We start from the raw sequence: 17420 nt of genomic DNA, 5'->3' as shown, positions 1-17420 counted from the left end.
ATTAAACAAGCAAGTATTGCAGATTCTACCATGGAAGTTGAATACATAGCGGCTTGTGAAGCAGCTAAGGAGGTTGTGTGGCTCAAAAAGTTCTATTCTGATTTGGAAGTTGTTCCAGACATGAATAAGCCACTGGTCTTGTACTGTCACAACAGTGGGGCAGTAGCTAACTCAAAGGAATCGAGGAGTCACAAGAGGGGAAAGCATACCGAGAGGGAATACTACTTGATCAAGGATATTGTTCAAAGAGAAAATGTAGCAGCTATGAAGATAGCTTCAGAACATAACCTTGTAGATCCTTTTACTAAGACTTTAGCTACTAAGTCTTTTAAGGATAATGTTAGAAATATGAGTTTGAGAGAGATGCCTCATTTTCGTTAGGGCAAGTGGGAGATTGTTGGGAATTGTGCCCTTGAAAGCATATGTATTGGACAATGTTTTATTAAATAAATAATTAAAATGAATTTTTGTGTATATTGATTGTTTATTATTATTATTTGAATAATATTATATGAATATGCGAAATTCTTAAAATTCGTTATTATGACTACAATCTTGTATTGGTATGAGCGGATTAAAATTGTAGGGAACGAATTTAAATAGTTCGCAATAAAACAAAGTTATATAGAATCTTTTGATTAAATACTGTAAGTACGATTCACTAGTATTATGAATACATGTAATCTAGATCTAGATTACTGATGTAGTAAGACATCTTAGTGGAGGTACTTTGTATAAAGTGGTTATACATGAACGAGACTCGATATGTTATTAATACTTAACTAAATAACATTTGTTTTAGAAGTATTAATTAAACATATCAATAAGATGATCATATATAGATTGATCTTAATCCTTAAATTATTATGAACTCTTGTTTATGTCATTTGGGTTCTTTAATTCACTCGTTATTGTTTGTCAAAATGATCTGGCTAAAAAAATTTGTTTTGGGAACTCATTGGTGTAAATGGTTGGGGACATAATATACATATATGGAATCTATACATTTCCAAGAGGAATTAAATAATGGTTCTCTTAAGGGTTATCTTTTGGAACTGAAAGGTTATTGAGCTCAAATTCATAAATTAGTTTATGAATTAACCTTCACTAGTAAAGTTAATGGTAATTAAGGAAACAAGATATAATTAAAAAGGTAAAATGGTATCTTAACCCAACTTTAATTATGAACCATTAATAAATGATTGAATTGTATGTAATGATTAAATCGATGGACACTTTTACATTTAAAAAGTATTCAATAAATAAATGTCTACAATTACAAGAGTGCAGTGTCATATTTTTAGTGGAATAATATTGAGATTAATAAATTAAAGTTATTATATTAAAGAGTTTTAATTAATAATCTAAATTTATTGGAGCTAGAAATTATAGGTCCATAGGCCCCGAGTTGAAACCGGAAAAAATCAGGGAAATGACATATTTGGAAGAAATTTATTATTTGGGGTTAAATATGTAATAGAGATAAATTACTTAATTAATATGTTAAGTTTTAAAATTAATTAATTAAAATTTCCAAAATAATTTTTTTAATTAAAATCGATATTTACGAAAATGTCATTTAAATATTTAAGATAATTAATTAGTTTTATTTATTTAAATAATGTAAAATGATAAATCAGATATTTCAAATTAGATTTTAATTTGAATTGATATTTATTCACTAATTAATCAGATGAGATTAGTTTTCAAGTTTAGATATTTTTTAATAAATGGTTATTAAATATAATTAAATAAAAGTGGTTAAGACACATATCCATAAAAAGGGATATGCTACACGCCAATCACAGTGCATGCATTGTGATTAGCGTGTGACTAGGACTAAGATTAGATCTTGGATATTTCTTTTATTTATTTAATGATTGGTTTATAATTTGAATTTTGAATTTAATTAATTCTTTTATAAATCTTTCAGATAAAAAATTGTTTTCAATACGCTTAACAGAGGGAATATTTTAGAGAAAAATTTCTAAGCTTTTAACAAAGAGAAAAATATATCGTAATATTTTTCATTTCCATGAAAATTGTCCCAGACCTGAAGATTCCAAGATCTCATGTGTTGAGAATATATTGTGAATCAGAGAATTCCCACCATAACTCTACGTGCCCACACACGTCTTGAGGTGTAGAGATACATCTTGGAAGATCGTGGTCTGAGTATTTTGGAGGCTGCTCTGGATTGGATGTTCGTAGGAGTTACAAAAAGATAGCAAGGATTCTTGATAGATCTACAACTAGTAAATCCTTATATTTTTCTTTCTCATTGATTAATGTTTGCATATTAATAGATCTAGTTATTTAAAGTTTGTTTAAATAAAAATTTTTGAAATTCCTCGGGCCTAGCACCCCATGCATTCCACTTCGCACATGGTAAACCAGTTACCAACAAGTCACAATGGTGATAAATGCTCGGCTCAGATTGAGCCAATGGGTATTTTGGGAATATGAGAAAATAAAATTATGATTGATGAATAGTAGTGAGAAATTGGAGATTAGTGTATTAATTAAATTGGTGGTTAGTGGGAAGGTTAGTGATAGTGGTCAAATTACTAGGCTACCCTTGAGGTTATTTGGCTAGTCTATTGGGAGGAATGGCAAAATGGTCTTTTGACCATGAAACTAGAGAGATTTGGCTAAGTGTTGAAGCTTTGATCCCATACACGTTCAAGACATTTCCTCTCCATCTAGTGTGTTCTTTTTCTTCTTCTCAAGATTCCATCCAAGCTAGGAGGCCAAATTCTTGAAACTTTAAGGAATTTCTAAGAGAAATCAAGTGACTAAAGAAGTTTAGGGCTGCCAAGGTCTTCTACCACCATCAAGTGAACACAGTTATAACCGCACATTGAATTTGTTAAAGGTTGGGTAACCTTGTTTGTAATTGTATATGTTGCATCTAATTGCTTAATATTTATCTATGGTTGATCAGCATGGGCATATTCGACAATAAGCATGTGTAATGTAGGTTACGATGGCGAGGCCACCAAAAGAGTGTTGTACCCACTAGCTCGGCACATGCTGTGTAAATGATTTATAAGTTGAGATAAGTTGTTTATTATTTGTGAAGCGTGTTGTTTGTTGTTTTATGTTTAATTGGATATTTGTTCTGCCATGTTGGTTTTCTTGCTGGGCCTTGGCTCATGGGTGCTCTATGGTGTAGGTAAGGGCAAGGGGAAGGTCGACCAGCCATGAGTTGGAGGGCTCTAGAGCAGCAAGTACATGTTCAGCCTGCTCGGCCGCCACAGTCAGGATATTTTTTAGGGACTTAGAGTATAAGTCCATTTTGACACTTAGGCCGACTATATTTGTAACTTTGGTTGTAATTATATTTTGTTGAACTCTTTTTGGGATCCCTTGTAAGCATTTATAGTTTTAAATGAAAAGTCTATACCTTTGACCAAAAATTTTAGTACCTAAACCTTTATTTAATTTTAATTACACTTTTGAGTCCAAATGACTCGCTTAACGAGTTAAGAACTATCTTAAACACACGGTGTAACAGTCCTGGATTAGTAGGGCGTTCCAACCAAATCTTGATTACTTCTCTATTATTTCTTCCAAAATCCCAAGTCTCGCTCTTTCCTTCCTTCCTTATTTCTCACGCCACATCTAGTTTCCCTCTCACTTTGCTTCACGTCACTCTCTAGTTCTCTTCTCCTTTTGGTGTGTGAAGAAAAAATGACAGGCAACCACCTCTTTATATAGGTGTGTATCACCTATGCCCTTAATGGTGATTGATTTCCATTAATTCTTATGGTCCTCAATTAATACCATGATCCTTGTTACAGTCTAATCATAAAATCTTGAACATAGTCACAATGTCATGCATTGTACGTCCCTTAATGGCCTAATCACCCAAGATCCTAATCACTCAATCACACCTAATGACTATCAAAACCTAAATCAAATCAATCATATTAATGTTACCCTAGTTTCCACATTTAACTCACTTGATTCCCTCTCCCTTTGAATTTTTGAAATTTCCTATAATAAGCTTCCCAAAATTATCTCATCATCTTTGTAATGTCCCAAATTTACTAATAAGGCTTAGTGCCTTGATTAGCATGTTGAGAGGGCAATAATTGACTTAATTGTATTACTGTATGATTAACTGTGATATATATGTATCAATACGTGATTACTTTAATTAAATTATTATACGACTAGATATGCATGTTTAGGTGAATTAAATATGCATGTGAGCTCATTCGTGTTGTTAAGGGCATATTTGTAATTGATGACCTGTTGAGGGTATATATATGTGTATATGTGCATTATGGTTGAGACCACAGTATTGTGGGGATATATTTAAGATGTGTGGTCTGAGGCGGTTCTAGGGAGCGACGCGAAATAGTCACAACGGGTTCAAAAGCCCGGCTCAGGGTGAGCCTGGGGTATTTTGGGAATGTAGTACATATTCGGGGTTAGCAGGTAACAGGTAGCAATTTAACGATTATTTGGGTATGTTGAAATTAATTGGGGATTTATAGGAATACTCGAGGAATTAGCGGGAACGTTGCTAATGACGTATTTACCCTTGGTTGTATTAAAGGGCTAAGAGTTAATTTAGGGGCAATTTGGTCATTTTCAAAGGATAGACTTGGACTTGTGCTTTAGGACTCTAGAACTAATCATAACATATAACACTCTCAACCCTCTCTCTCTCTCTCTCTCTCTCTCTCTCTCTCTCTCTCTCGATATTTACTCTTTCTCTCTTTAGCTTGGGGGTTTTTGCTGAAATTCAAAGGAAGGAAGCTTCGAATGTTTGGGTTTAGCCCAGGGTTGGATTCTCAATTGAGGTAAAGGTTTCATTATGATTTCTTATTGAGTTTTTGGTTGTGATTTAAGGGTTTTCATGGGATTTAAACCTTAGGGATGATTTTGGATTTCGGTAAGGCTATGGGGTAGTTTTTGGGGCAGTTAAGATGATCATGTTGTATTGATATGGATTTTGGACACAATTTTGGGTTTAGGTATTGATTTGGGTGTGAAATGATGATTTTGGCTCGAGAAAACGCAAGGGGATTTCTGGGTTCCGGAGCTCAATCCGTGACCCTGTTCTTCAGGCGCCGCGGCCTGCATGAACCGAGAAGGCTTAGGGTTCTCTGTAACCATCCAAGCGTCGCGGCTCAGGTAGGGTGCACCGTAGCCCGCATCCCTCAGAAGGGTGGGTCTCTCTGACTTGTAGCGCGCCGCGGCCCTAGGGGGCTGAGCCGATGCTCAAATAAGGGGTGTAATGGCCCGGATTCCCAAATATGGTTTAATGGCTGGATTAGTAGGCCGGGAGGGCCATAACTGTTTAATTATGCCATTAAGTGAATTTATGCATGTTTATGAGAATTATATTATCATATGATGTTAAATGCATGCATGTGGGTCCACATTTGTTTATAGGGGTGTTTTGGTAATTTGGCCGTTGAGGGCATAATTGTATATTTGTTTGCATGTCAATGATATATTGTGAGGCCACATTATAATGTGGATTGGTTCGAGTATTTCGGAATGAGACGATCTTTAAGTGCAATTTATCGGTTTGGTCATAACAGGTTTAAGCTCAGAGTCTCGGGGTGTTTTTAATGATTAGAGCGTTATCGGGAATTATAGGGTAACGGGAGATGAATTAATGGTGTTTGAGATTATTGAGATTATCGGGAATTGGGAAGCGTTAATTATGATTAACGGTATAGGTTCGAAAGTACCAATTTTGCCCTTGGGGAAGACTTTAGAAACTTTTAATGACTTAGGGGCATTTTAGTCATTTGGGTTTGGATTTATATGACCTTTAGGTGGCTGTAGAAAAACAGAGCAAAACAAGGTTTTACTTCTCCCTCCCATGCATCACTTTCTTCCATTTCTCCTTTGGAGTTTTTGAGCTCAAAGTGAGGTTTCAAGCTAGGAAATCAAGGGGCTGGGTTTGTAGACTTGGTTCAGCCATTGAAGGAGGTTCAATCTCGAATTTGAGGTGAGTTTCAGCCGTAAGTTTCTGGTTTTTACTCTGTTTTAGTTTAAGATTTCAGTTTGTGATTTCTTGGTGGTTAGTTGGGATTAATGGGAGTTGGGTTGATGTTTGACCTGGGTTTTGATGAGGGTTTGATATAGATGTTGTTTGGGGGTTAAATTGACTGTTTGGAAGAGTTTTGGAACTAGTTTGAAGCTTTGGTTCCAAGGGAAAACGCAGGGAAAATTCAGCTGGTGCTTGCTGTTTTGCGTAATGAGCCGCGGCGTGGCTATGGTGTGCCGCGGCCTAAGTTGGCTTCTGGGGTAAAAATGCCTCTGTCGGGGAGGTGAGCCGCGACATGGCTGTGGTGAGCCGCGGCCCATCAGGGCACTTTTGGCCAGAATTGTGTTTTTAGCTTGGGGATTCAAGCCTTAGGCCTCGGGATCGATCCTACTACCCGGTTTAGTGGGATTTGATGTCTCGGAGGCTAGGTTCTGGTTTGGGAACCCTTTATTATCATTTTCATTGATGAATCCTATATTTTGGTTATGACCAGGTGGCTGTCAAGGAATTAATAGATTGATCGTTCTCAGGGGTTGTTCTTATAATAACTTTCACTCGAACTAGAGGTAAGAAAACAGTGTATGAATACAGTTGCACCCTGTATATGTATATGACATGCGTGGTTTGCTATTGAAGCATGTTGATTGATATATGTGGACATGGAATGCATATTAAATGCTAGTGAATGTTGATTACCTGTTTATGGCACTGACTAGTCAGGGACACTGACCTAAAGGTCAGAAACTGCATGAGCATTCTTAACGCAGGGCCGAATGAAGATTAGATCTAATCGATATCAGCATTGAATGGCTCTATGGCATTAATGCTGGACCGACCCTAAAGTCGATGAACTTATAAGTGCTTGGCTAGTTTAAGACTAGTACTCAAAGCCAGGGCATAGGGCCCCGGTGACTGTTGTCACATGGCTAGGGAACAATGTTCCAAGGTTATGACCCCATGGTCATGAGGAAGGTTATGTTGGTGACCATTCACCAGACACCTATCCTGATCAAAATTATGAAAGGATAACTTATCAGTTAAGCCCTGGTCACCCTATCGTCACATGGAAAAAGGGAGTTGTACCCACTTTTGTGACTTTTGCTGCTGTCACCTATCTGTTTTGGACTGTTAGTCCTGAATGATTATTATGGTCATTGTTGATATTATATCATGATTTATTGTGTTATCTTGCTGGGCCCTGGCTCATGGGTGCTATGTGGTACAGGTAAAGGGAAAGAGAAGCTCACCCAACCTTGAGTGGAGAGCTTAGGCGGTGTTGTGTACATATTTGGCCGCTTGACCACCACGGTCAGGGAGTTCTCAGAGGGACTAGGGGTTTACCCTATTTTTGCCGCTTAGGTCAGCGGGGATTGTAAATTTGAAACAGTAATGACCATTTTGTACTGTAAACGTTTTGAATGGCTCATGAGCAGTTTATTTACTTAATGAAATGTATCCTTTCCTTTTTACTGGTTTTTCACCTTAACCTGTTAATAACACTTAGATCACGTTTTTAACCAAAGGACTCGGGTAGCGGGTCAAATTTCTGATTCACTGTTCACCGTAACTGTTCTGGGGTAACCAGGGCGTTACAACTTGGTATCAAAGCAATGCCAAGGTTAAGGTTCCTGTAGACTGGCTGGGTATGTACACACATCACTGAAGTCAAGCTCGACTCATGGTTTGGTAACTATTTATGTGGTTATATGTATAACTGTTTAAATGTGGTATATATGCTTTACCTGTGTGCATGAGACACCATGTCGAACCTGTGCCCTGAAATATTATACCTTCAGCAAATGTGTGCTAATTAGTACTGAGATTGCTGGAACCTGCTTATTAGTGTGGTTGTTTATGAGTTATTATGAGATACATGCTGTGTGCCGAATGCTACAAACATGTATCTGTTTGTGAATATTGAATGACTGTGGAATGTGATAATTGTCTGTTTGTTCTTAGACCGTAAGGCGGCAAGAGGTTTAGTTATTACTACCTGACTGGCCGTATTGATTATTTTTTCAGTAAGGTATCAGTGACAGAATGAACCATGGCAGACAGACATGTCAGCTGGCCAGAGTGATCCAGGCTAGAATAATAACAGCCAGGGTCAAGAGAATGACCAATCCCAGATTCCATAGCCAGCACTTGCAAACTGGCAGCAGTTGTTTGATGAATTGCAGACTACAATGCTGAAACAGGGAGAGGAGTTTCGTCTCCTAAGGCAGCAGCAAGTGCCTGTGGTGGCCAGTGTTGCAGAGGCACCTTCTATGTCGGTGCCAGTTACTGGGCAGCTGCCTGAGGTTAGAAACAAATGGGAACCTCTTTATGAACGGTTCAGGAAGCAACAACCTCCTGTATTTGAGGGCAGTGCAGATCCTGCCAAGGCTGAACAATGGATGAGCATGATTACCACTATTCTTGACTTTATGAGGGTAGATGGTAGTGAGAGGGTAGCCTGTGCTACCTATATGTTTCGAGATGATGCCCGGATTTGGTGGGAAGTGATTGCCCAGACCAAGAATGTTAATACCCTGAGCTGGGAGGAGTTTCAGACCTTGTTTAATGAAAAGTATTATAATGACGCTATTAGAGCGGCGAAAGCTGAGGAATTCATTAGGCTACTTCAGGGAAACTTATCAGTTACTGAGTACGCCTTAAAGTCTGACCGTTTGGCAAAGTTTGCCAAGGAGTTGGTGCCCACTGATGGGACCAGGAGAGAGCGTTTCTTGCAGGGGCTACAGCCCAGGTTAGCCCGTGATGTACGTATCACCACTGTGGCAGGAGTTACTACTTATGCACAGGTGGTGGAGAAGGCACTCACAGCTAAGAGTGCAGAGATCAAGATCTGGCGTGACAGTGCAGCCAGAAGGGATTTTAGGAGGCCAGGTCCTCCATTTGTGGGTTCTGGTAGGGGTGTTGGCCCCAGTGATCAGAAGAGGAAGGTTCCTGATACCTTCCCAGTTCCAGGTCCTGACAGACGGCCCCGTGGTATTTCTATGGGTCGTCCTGGTGGTAATGAAGCCTGGAGGTCTTATCTTGAGTGTCCTAGATGCAAGAGGCATCACTTGGGAGAGTGTAGGGCAAGGGCCTACTTCTCATGTGGAGCAGTGGGTCATCTAAAAAAGGATTGCCCCAAAGCAAGAAAGGAAGAACCCAGGAAGGCAGACAGCTCGGCCCCAGCTCGAGTGTTTGCATTGACTCAAGCAGAAGCTGAGGCTTCCCCCTCAATTGTTACAGGTCAGCTTCTTAGTGCTGGAACCGCTTATAATGTATTGATTGATTCTGGTGCTACACATTCCTTTGTTGCTAGTAGTGTTATTGATAGATTGTGTAGACCTTGTGATTTCTATGCTGTGGGGTTTGGTACTTTGCTACCCACTGGAGAGTTAGTGGTATCCAGGAGATGGGTCAGATCTTTGCCAGTGATGGTAGAGGGCAGAGAGTTGTCAGTGGATCTGATAGAGTTGGTTATGACTGACTTTGATATAATACTTGGTATGGATTGGTTAGCAAAGTATGGGGCAACCATTGACTGCAGAAGGAAGATGGTCACCTTTGAGCCTGAAGGTGAGGATCCTTTTGTGTTTGTTGGTGCTGTGCATGGACCCCGTATTCCTATGATTTCTGCATTGAGGGCTAGGGATTTATTGCAAGGAGATTGCATTGGATTCTTAGCCAGTGTGGTTGATACCACTCAGGTCGTGCCAGTGAGACCAGAGGAGACTAGACTTGTTTGTGAGTTTCTGGATGTGTTTCCAGAAGATTTGCTAGGGTTGCCACCACACAGAGAGATTGAGTTCATTATAGAACTGGCGCCAGTGCCTAGAGCACCATACAGAATGGCCCCAGCTGAGCTGAAAGAATTAAAGGTACAGTTGCAAGAGCTGTTAGATTTGGGTTTTATCAGACCTAGTTTTTCACCCTGGGGTGCGCCAGTTATGTTTGTGAAGAAGAAGGATGGTTCTCTGAGGATGTGTATTGATTACAGAGAACTGATAAGTTGACAATTAAGAACCGGTATCCTTTGCCAAGGATAGATGATATGTTTGATCAATTGTAAGGTAAGACGGTATTCTCTAAGATTGACCTTCGTTCTGGTTATCATCAGTTGAGGGTCAAGGAGGGAGACATACCGAAGACTGCTTTTCGTACCAGGTATGGGCATTATGAGTTTTTAGTTATGTCATTTGGATTGACTAATGCCCCTGCTTCTTTCATGGATATGATGAACAGAGTGTTCAAAGATTATCTAGACCAGTTTGTGATTGTCTTCATCGATGATATTCTGGTATATTCTCAGTCTGAGTCAGAGCATGAGCTGCATCTGAGGTTGGTTCTACAGAGGTTGAGGGAACACAGATTGTTTGCAAAGTTCAAGAAGTGTGAATTCTGGTTGTCTCAGGTATCCTTTCTTGGGCACATTGTCAGTATGAAGGGGATTAAAGTAGATCCAGCAAAGATTGAAGCAGTCAGAGATTGGCCAAGGCCAAAGAATGCTTCTGAGGTTAGAAGTTTCCTTGGATTGGCAGGGTATTACAAGCGTTTCATGGAAGGATTCTCAAAGATTGCTACTTCGTTGACTGAGCTGACACGCAAGAATCAGAAGTTTGTGTGGTCAGACAAATGTGAGAACAGCTTCCAGGAACTGAAACAGAGGTTGATTACAGCTCCGATTCTGAGTCTTCCCACAGATCAGGAGAAGTTTTTGATATACTGTGATGCTTCTCATCAGGGTTTGGGCTGTGTTTTGATGCAATCAGAGAAGGTAATAGCTTATGCTTCTCGTCAGCTGAAGGAGTATGAAAAGAGGTACCCTACTCATGACTTAGAATTGGCGGCGATGGTTTTTGCTTTAAAGATATGGAGGCATTATCTTTATGGAGAGAAGTGTGAGATTTATACAGACCACAAGAGCCTGAAATACTTCTTCACCCAGAAGGACTTGAATATGAGACAAAGGCGTTGGCTGGAGTTGGTAAAAGACTATGGCTGTGAGATTTTGTATCATCCAGGGAAGGCCAACGTGGTAGCTGATGCTTTAAGCCGGAAGGGTCCGGGACATATTCATGGTGTTAGGCTGATAGCCAGAGAGTTAGCTGATGATATGACCAGAGCTGGTATAGAGTTACTGGTGGGCCAGTTGGCCAATATTACGCTACAGTCTACGTTGTTAGAGAGAATCAAGGAGGGTCAGTTGAGTGATCCACAGCTGATCAAGATTAGAGAGGATGTCTTGGCTGGAGCATCCAGAGATTATACAGTGTCTGATTTGGGGTTGTTGAGATACAAGGGGCGGATATGTGTTCCGTTAGACACTACTTTTAGGTGAGAGATTATGGATGAATCTCATACTACACCTTACTCTTTGCATCCAGGCACCACGAAGATGTATCAGGATGTGAGATCATTGTATTGGTGGCCGGGGATGAAGAGAGATGTAGTAGAATACGTGGCTAAGTGCTTGACATGTCAACAGGTCAAGGCTGAGCATCAGAGGCCGGCAGGGTTATTGTAGCCTCTGGATATCCCAGAGTGGAAGTGGGAAGACATCACAATGGACTTTGTGGTGGGCTTACCTAGGACTGTTGGTCAGCATGATTCCATTTGGGTGATAGTGGATCGCTACACCAAGTCAGCTCACTTTCTGCCAGTGAGGACTACTTATACAGTCGACCAGTATGCAGATCTCTATGTGAGAGAGATTGTGCACCTCCATGGAGCTCCTAGGTCGATCGTGTCAGATCGGGACCCTACTTTTACTTCCAAGTTCTGGGGAAGTTTACAGAAGGCCATGGGTACATAGTTGAAGTTCAGTACAGCTTATCATCCTCAGACAGATGGGTAATCTGAGAGGACGATTCAGATATTAGAAGACATGCTACGGGCATGTGTGCTGGACTTTGGTGGGTCATGGAGTAAGTATCTGCCTTTGATAGAGTTCTCCTATAATAACAGTTATCAGTCTACCATTGGAGTGGCACCTTATGAGATGATGTATGGTAGGAAGTGCAGATCTCCCATTCATTGGGATGAGACAGGTGAAAGGAGATACTTAGGTCCTGAGGCAGTTCAGAGGACCAGTGAGGCTATTGACAAGATTAGAGCTCGGATGCTTACTTCTCAGAGTAGACAGAAGAGCTATGCAGATCCCAAACGCGGGAACGTGGAGTTCCAGGTGGAGACTATGTTTTCCTTAGAGTCTCGCCATGGAAAGGGGTGAGAAGGTTTGGGAAGAAAGGCAAGCTGAGTCCTAGGTTTGTAGGTCCATTTGAGATCCTGGAGAGGGTTGGTCAAGTGTCTTACAGGCTAGCTTTGCCTCCAGCATTGTCGGTCGTACATAATGTGTTCCATGTATCCGCTCTTCGGAGGTACGTATCTGATGAGAGTCATATTTTGAGTTATGAAGATCTGGAACTTGAGCCAGATCTCTCCTTTGAGGAGCAGCCTGTTCAGATACTTGACAAGAAAGATAAAGTCCTCAGGAACAAGACAATACCTTTGGTTAAGATATTGTGGAGGAATAGCAAGGTTGAGGAGGCGACCTGGGAGCTGGAGTCAGATATGTGGAGTCAGTATCCCGAGCTGTTCAGGTAAATTTTGAGGACGAAATTTTTGTAAGGAGGGGATAGTTGTAATGCCCCGGATTCCCTAATATGGTTTAATGGCTAGATTAGTAGGCCGGGAGGGCCATAACTGTTTAATTATGCCATTAAGTGAATTTATGCATGTTTATGAGAATTATATTATCATATGATGTTAAATGCATGCATGTGGGTCCACATTTGTTTATAGGGGTGTTTTGGTAATTTGGCCGTTGAGGGCATAATTGTATATTTGTTTGCATGTCAATGATATATTGTGAGGCCACATTATAATGTGGAATGGTTCGAGTATTTCGGCATGAGACGATCTTTAAGTGCAATTTATCGGTTTGGTCATAACAGGTTTAAGCTCAGAGTCTCGGGGTGTTTTTAATGATTAGAGCGTTACCGGGAATTATAGGGTAACGGGAGATGAATTAATGGTGTTTGAGATTATTGAGATTATCGGGAATTGGGAAGCGTTAATTATGATTAACGGTATAGGTTCGAAAGTACCAATTTTGCCCTTGGGGAAGACTTTAGAAACTTTTAATGACTTAGGGGCATTTTAGTCATTTGGGTTTGGATTTATATGACCTTTAGGTGGCTGTAGAAAAACAGAGCGTATTTGGCTTCGCTCTGCCAAAATATGATCCATACTTGGGTATCACGAACAAAAACAAGTGCGGATATAGTTGAATGGTAAAATTTCTCTTTGCCAAGGAGAAGACGCGGGTTCGATTCCCGCTATCCGCCCAGGCAAAACAAGGTTTTACTTCTCCCTCCCGTGCATCACTTTCTTCCATTTCTCCTTTGGAGTTTTTGAGCTCAAAGTGAGGTTTCAAGCTAGGAAATCAAGGGGCTGGGTTTGTAGACTTGGTTCAGCCATTGAAGGAGGTTCAATCTCGAATTTGAGGTGAGTTTCAGCCATAAGTTTCTGGCTTTTACTCTGTTTTAGTTTAAGATTTCAGTTTGTGATTTCTTGGTGGTTAGTTGGGATTAATGGGAGTTGGGTTGATGTTTGACTTGGGTTTTGATGAGGGTTTGATATAGATGTTGTTTGGGGGTTAAATTGAATGTTTGGAAGAGGTTTGGAACTAGTTTGAAGCTTTGGTTCCAAGGGAAAACGCAGGGAAAATTCAGCTGGTGCTTGCTGTTTTGCGTAATGAGCCGCGGCGTGGCTATGGTGTGCCGCGGCCTAAGTTGGCTTCTGGGGTAAAAATGCCTCTGTCGGGGAGGTGAGCCGCGGCATGGCTGTGGTGAGCCGCGGCCCATCAGGGCACTTTTGGCCAGAATTGTGTTTTTAGCTTGGGGATTCAAGCCTTAGGCCTCGGGATCGATCCTACTACCCGGTTTAGTGGGATTTGATGTCTCGGAGGCTAGGTTCTGGTTTGGGAACCCTTTGTTATCATTTTCATTGATGAATCCTATATTTTGGTTATGACCAGGTGACTGTCAAGGAATTAATAGATTGATCGTTCTCAGGGGTCGTTCTTATAATAACTTTCACTCGAACTAGAGGTAAGAAAACAGTGTATGAATACAGTTGCACCCTGTATATGTATATGACATGCGTGGTTTGCTATTGAAGCATGTTGATTGATATATGTGGACATGGAATGCATATTAAATGCTAGTGAATGTTGATTACCTGTTTATGGCACTGACTAGTCAGGGACACTGACCTAAAGGTCAGAAACGGCATGAGCATTCTAAACGCAGGGCCGAATGAAGATTAGATCTAATCGATATCAGCATTGAATGGCTCTATGGCATTAATGCTGGACCGACCCTAAAGTCGATGAACTTATAAGCGCTTGGCTAGTCTAAGACTAGTACTCAAAGCCAGGGCATAGGGCCCCGGTGACTGTTGTCACATGGCTAGGGAACGATGTTCCAAGGTTATGACCTCATGGTCATGAGGAAGGTTATGTTGGTGACCATTCACCATACACCTATCCTGATCAAACTTATGAAAGGATAACTTATCAGTTAAGCCCTAGTCACCCTATCGTCACATGGCAAAAGGGAGCTGTACCCACTTTTGTGACTTTTGCTGCTGTCACCTATCTGTTTTGGACTGTTAGTCCTGAATGATTATTATGGTCATTGTTGATATTATATCATGCTTTATTGTGTTTTCTTGCTGGGCCCTGGCTCATGGGTGCTATGTGGTGAAGGTAAAGAGAAGCTCACCCAACCTTGAGTGGAGAGCTTAGGCGGTGTTGTGTACATATTTGGCCGCTTGACCACCACGGTCAGGGAGTTCTCAGAGGGACTAGGGGTTTACCCTATTTTTGCCTCTTAGGTCGGCGGGGATTGTAAATTTGAAACAGTAATGACCATTTTGTACTGTAAACAACTTGAATGGCTCATGAGCAGTTTTTTTACTTAATGAAATGTATTCTTTCCTTTTTACTGGTTTTTCACCTTAACCTGTTAATAACACTTAGATCACGTTTTTAACCAAAGGACTCGGGTAGCGGGTCAAATTTCCTGTTCACTGTTCACCGTAATTGTTCTGGGGTAACCAGGGCGTTACAAGGGGAAATGGCCAAAACAGGGTTATAAGCTTGGGAACTCAAATTTAAGGGCTCGGGAAAGATTCTACTACCCGGTTTAGTAGAATTTGAGGTCCTTGAGGCTAGAATATTATTTCGAAGTTCTTAATTGGTTTAGCATTTGATGGATATTTATTATTATTGCGTTGTGACTAGGTTTTACCGCTAAGGCTCGGAATTAGGGGATCGTGCTCGGGATCGCACTATACGGTCAGCTCGGGAGACAGGTAAGAAAACTATTTATGCCCATAGAGCAGGGCATGGCCTAATTATCTACGTTTAATGCTATGTATGAGTATTTATAATTTTTATGCCGTGTTTGTGTGATTATGACTGATCGGCGAAGGCCGGGAATGGCAATAAGCATGTTGAATGCAGGTAGAATGGCAACAAGCATGCTGAATGCAGACTTCCATGGCATGGCCATCTAGGATGTTGTTGTAACGCCCTGGATAGCCAAGACCGTTACACTGTGTGTTTATAAAGTGCCAAACTTGCTAATCAAGTCATTTAATTAAAAACGTGTTATGAAACTATAAAGGAACTAGGGTTAAAATGTTTTGGTCTCAAAAGCCACATTTTCATTAAGAAGCATCTCTTGTTTACATGGAATCCCCAAAAATATCAAATTTAAAGACTGTATACAAAAGTCATAAAGTTTAGGTACATTGACAAGCCATATTAAGGCAAAACGAACAGTTAGGCAACCCCTGTCCTGATCCACTCCTCGACCGTGGTGATTGAGCAGCTGGCTATGTACATTCCACCCCGAAGCTCTCCATCTCAGGCTTGGTCCAACTTGCCCTTGCCTTTGCCTGCACCACATAGCACCCGTGAGCCAAGGCCCAACAAGAAAACACAACAACAGAGCATAAGCAATCAACAGACAATTTAATATCTCACGTTGCATCACAAGTTCTCAAACATATAATCATTCAGTATAACCACATATTCAACATACTAAACATATCAACTCATATCATATATCATTGGACAAATGATAACTAGGGCTAGCGCTCTCAGGCTGCTCCCTCCATTATCCCACTGACTCCGGCCCGCTTAAACCGAGCTCAGTGAATATTAAGCTGTCCTCGGCTACCAGTGGCCAAGCCGCGCCCTGTGCGCAAGTGTTATGCACGGCACTCTTAGGCCGCTTTTACATGTCCCATGGCATAATACCATCATTGACACGATACAAATATCGGGAGCACTTAGTCCCATCACAAACATATAACCGAGTGCAGTTTTCATACCTTTCGATACGTTAGCTTTGATCACTCGACTCCTTGAGCACGATCCCCTTCGAGCCCTAGCGCTCACCTAAACACAACCATAGACCAAAGTCATCATCAAACCTCAAGTCCAAAACCTAGCCTCGGGGCTAATCCCGAGCCCCCAGGAAGTCCTAGTTCCACCAAACAAGGTGGTGGGATCAAACCTCAAACCCTTGGTCAAAAACCCTTGCAAATAACCCTAAAATCCTCTTCAGAAGGCAGGGTAGCGCTACAGCGCTCATGGGAGGGCACTACAGCGCTGCAAACAGAAGCAAAATCCCCTCAGCAAGCTTGGCCTAGCGCTATAGCGCCCAAAGGCTAGCGCTGTAGCGCTAGTCACAAGCAGGCTAACACCAGTTTTTCCCCCCTGCGATTTCCTCGAACCAACCTCAACCAAAACTCCTCCAAATCTTTCCCAAGCTCAAAAACAACCTTATGACCATACTCGACTCATCCCAAGCACCCCAAATACCTAGAGCTCAAGCACATGCATCCCCAAACTCAAAATTCACCATAGTCACTTCTAAACATTAAAACTCAGCAGAAACCAATTGAACATCAAAGTCAGAGCTTAGAATTTATACCTTTGATGAGATTTCGACCACAAGTTGCCTCTCGACTTCCTTGGCTTGCTCCTCCTCAGCCTTAGGCCTGAATTCCCTAAAGTTTCCATCCAATTCAACTTAAACACCATAGCTCAAAAACCAGAAACAAAAACTGAAGAACTCTAAAGTCTTGCCTCAAGTGTTAGTGACCTCTTGCTAAACCTCTGCCAATTCCTCAACCCTAGCTTAGGATCCTTGATGTTCAGTCTATCCCAGCTCTCCTCTGAGCTTTGCTCCAGAAATCCTCAAGAAACTGATGAAGGAAGCTTAAACCGACTTTAGAAAACTCTCTCTATTTTTCTCCCTTTCTTTTCCTTCCTTTTCCTTCTTTTTCAGACTTCTACACTTCTCTACACTTCCCACTAACATAAAGTCTCAATAAT

At 41.0% G+C, this 17420-nt stretch overlaps 1 non-coding gene across 1 annotated transcript; it reads left to right on the top strand.

The window, feature by feature from the left end:
* Nucleotides 1-13282: 13282 nt before the first annotated feature.
* Nucleotides 13283-13353, top strand: TRNAG-GCC (transfer RNA glycine (anticodon GCC)). The gene has a single exon. It is a non-coding gene; the product is annotated as a tRNA-Gly (tRNA).
* The last annotated feature ends 4067 nt before the right edge of the window (nucleotides 13354-17420 follow it).

Source organism: Humulus lupulus, chromosome 7, assembly GCF_963169125.1.
Source record: "Humulus lupulus chromosome 7, drHumLupu1.1, whole genome shotgun sequence".
In the NCBI taxonomy this organism is placed as follows: domain Eukaryota; kingdom Viridiplantae; phylum Streptophyta; class Magnoliopsida; order Rosales; family Cannabaceae; genus Humulus; species Humulus lupulus.
Note: the sequence above shows the minus strand (reverse complement) of the source record. Positions and strands in the feature narration are given on the sequence as shown.